Source organism: Dromiciops gliroides, chromosome 1 (assembly GCF_019393635.1).
Source record: "Dromiciops gliroides isolate mDroGli1 chromosome 1, mDroGli1.pri, whole genome shotgun sequence".
Lineage (NCBI taxonomy): Eukaryota > Metazoa > Chordata > Mammalia > Microbiotheria > Microbiotheriidae > Dromiciops > Dromiciops gliroides.
Window position 1 is genome coordinate 271,925,830 of NC_057861.1, and position 3,272 is coordinate 271,929,101.

General features: G+C 41.0%; 1 pseudogene; it reads left to right on the forward strand.

Moving 5' to 3' along the window:
- The first annotated feature begins 2,221 nt into the window (after positions 1 to 2,221).
- Positions 2,222 to 2,879, forward strand: LOC122736259 (annotated as a pseudogene).
- Positions 2,880 to 3,272: the final 393 nt, after the last annotated feature.

Sequence of the window (3,272 nt, forward strand, 5' to 3'; positions counted from 1 at the left end):
GTGTCTGAGACTGGATTTGAAGTTAGGTCCTCCTGAATCCAGGGCCAGTGCTTTATCCACTATGCCACCTACCTGCCCCAAGAAGGCTTTCTTTAGATCTCTTGGCAATGAGTAAATATTTATGGAGAGTGGAGAATGCTAATTAGTTAGTAATTCTTTGCTCTTGCCACATGACATGAAGCCTTTTTTGGTTGTACTTCTTGCTCTGATAGCATTCTTTACATAGGGTCTTTTCTATAATTATTTATTGTTGTGAGAAGTGATTATTTGTTTTATTATTTTTCCAGGACAATGGGGGTTAAGTGACTTGCCTAGGGTCACACAGCTAGTAAGTGTCAAATATCTGATGTATGATTTGAACTCAGGTCATCCTGAATCCAGGGCCAGTGCTCTATTCACTGTACCACCTAGCTGCCCTGAGAAATAATTATTAATAAAAAGGAAAAGGTGGGGTGGTATCACTTAGGCAGCCCCCACCTCCCCATTGAAAAGGAGGACATTTTAAAAATCGATGTCCCCATTGACCAACTACCATTTTAAACAGTATATAAACTGTCAGTCCACCTGCAATGATTGTCTTTGGTCTGAAAGAGACAGCCAAATGACCATCCTTTTATCAATAATCTGCCAACTTTATTAATAAAATGATTAAATTACCTAGAAACTATGTATCTCAAATTTTTAATTGCCACATTGGTAATGTAAAGCAGTTCACTCAATCCCACTATATGTTTCTCATCACCCTTTGGGTGACCTTCAACATTAATTCTTTTTTTTTCAACATTAATTCTTGAGAAACTGAAAAAATGTAGACAGGATAAACTTTTAAGTTTAATCTATATTATTAGCATTTTCTTCTTCACTTTATTAAGACTAGGCTATTAATAAAATCTTGATTTGCCATTTTGTCAGTTTCTGAAGGTGTAGGTACTTGCCCTAAATGTTAACAATCCGTTCTTTTGAGCTAGTACCAGCTAGCTCTGGTGCTAGTGCACCCCTGGATGCAGCAAAATGCCTTTTCCCCTGTCTCATACTGCAATGTCTCATGCAGACTGAAATTAGTTTACCAGCAGAGTTAGCCTTCTCTAGGCAAAGGAAAGGAAACTTTAAAATTTCACTATATCACTGACTTTCCTGTATTTCTAACCTACAATTCTCATTCCTGGTTAACAGCTTCCATTCAATTTATCTACTCCTCTTGCTCCAGAGCCCAAGTGGAGAAAGTTACAGTATAGCCTGATTTAATTTGACATAAATTCATGATATGTAACCTATGCTCACCATGTATAGCAGTGTGACAATTCTTCTAGTCCAGCCATAGTGACCACCTATCCCATTTTCCACAGGCACATTTTCCAACCTTTTCTTGTCTCCTTTGCACCCTCTTCCTGTCCCCCTACACATAACTGCATCTTTACTTTTTATAGTAGCAAAGTAGTAGATGATTTCCTACTTTATTGAGAATATTAAGATCATTCAGCATTGACTCCTTTAGTTATCTTTGATTCCTCACAACTCTGTATCATCTCTGATCCTCTCCTTTCTTTTTCTTAGAGAATAGGAGAGATTCTTATTCTTCACTACATTTAATCTATTTTTTTACACCATTGATTAATTTCCTTCCATTTCCTACAGTATGTTGTTTTAGCTGTCATATCCTCTCATGAATTTTCAGTTATCCCCACTCCACTGACTTAATTTCATTTATTCCCAGATATAATTTGGTCTCTCATGCACCAGAAAAGGTTGTTCTTGATGAATTTTGTCTAGTTAATGTTTAATTTTCACCCTCATGTCCCTACTGCACTTGAAAAAGTTGTTTCCTCCCAATGATAACAATTTCTGACTACCCACTTTCTCCTCCACCATTTGCCATTGTGCTTCCTCTCCCATAACTCTGATGAAACTGCTTTCCCTGAGGTCATCAGTGGTATTCTGATAGCCAAATCTGCATGCCTTTATTTCCATCCCTTTAGCCTTAGAACAATCGTATTCTTGGCCAGAAGCGCGGGGAAGGGGAGTCGCTGTGCTTTCCTGCTTCAACGGTGCTTGAACAAACCCTCTGCTCTATTCCCAGCTGGAGCCTGCCTAGGCCACCTCTTCACCTTCACCTCCATTAACCAACACTTCTCCGTCCTACCCTGTGAACAGCAGCCATCTGCCTCAGCTGCCCCAGCCTCAGCCCAGCCGCTGAACAGCCGCCGCCTCCACCATCTCTACCGTCATGATGACCTCATATCCCTCTCAAGTGCGACAGAACTACCACCAGGACTCTGAGGCCCTCATCAACTGGCAGATCAGCCTGGAGCTCTACGTCTCCTGCGTCTACCTGTCTATGTCTTACTACTTTGACTAAGATGACGCGGCCCTGAAGAACTTTGCCAAGTATTTCCTGCACCAGACCCACGAGGAGCAAGAGCATGCTGAGAAGCTGATGAAACCAACCGGGTGGCTGCATCTTCCTGCAGGACATCAAGAAACCAGACCTCGATGACTGGGAGAGCAGACTGAACACAATGGAGTGTGCTCTGCACTCGGAAGAAGATGTCAATCAATTGTTACTTGGACTGCACAAGCTGGCAACTGACAAAAATGACCCCCATCTATGTGATTTCATCGAAACCCACTACCTGGACGAACAGGTAAAGTCCATCAAACAACTGGGTGATCCCATAATCAACCTGCACAAAATGGGGGTCCCTGGCATGGTGGAAGATCTTTTTGACAAGCATACCCTTGGAGACAGTGACAATGAGAGCTAAGCCATACCTGGCTTCCCCCACACCTGGGAACTGTGTGCGCCACTCCTCCTGTCTTTCAGTGCATGCATATTTTGGTTATCTGACCTTTTCATAATCTGTACCAAAAAACTACCCCCATTTACATGCCATTAAAATGACTTGGTACTGATGAAAAAATCATATTCTCATGATTTCCTCCTGCCTCTGTAACTAATCTCTCCTTTTCTCCTTTAAGGTCTTTGCATCCTCTTCACAACCTGTTAATGTGGGCATTCTCCTGATGTCTGTCTTTGGTCCTCTTCTCTCTCTATGCTCTCTCACTCAGGTATCATATTATCAACTTTGGTGTGAACTACTTGCTGTACATACAAGATTTCCATCTCTCCTCTGAGATCCAAATCTGCATTTCCAAATAATTATAAAATATTTCTATCTGATGGTTGAAGAACATCTAAAACTCAATATGACCAAAACAAATTTACTATATTTTTGCTACATTTGCTATTCCTTCTGAATTTATTCTACCTGCCT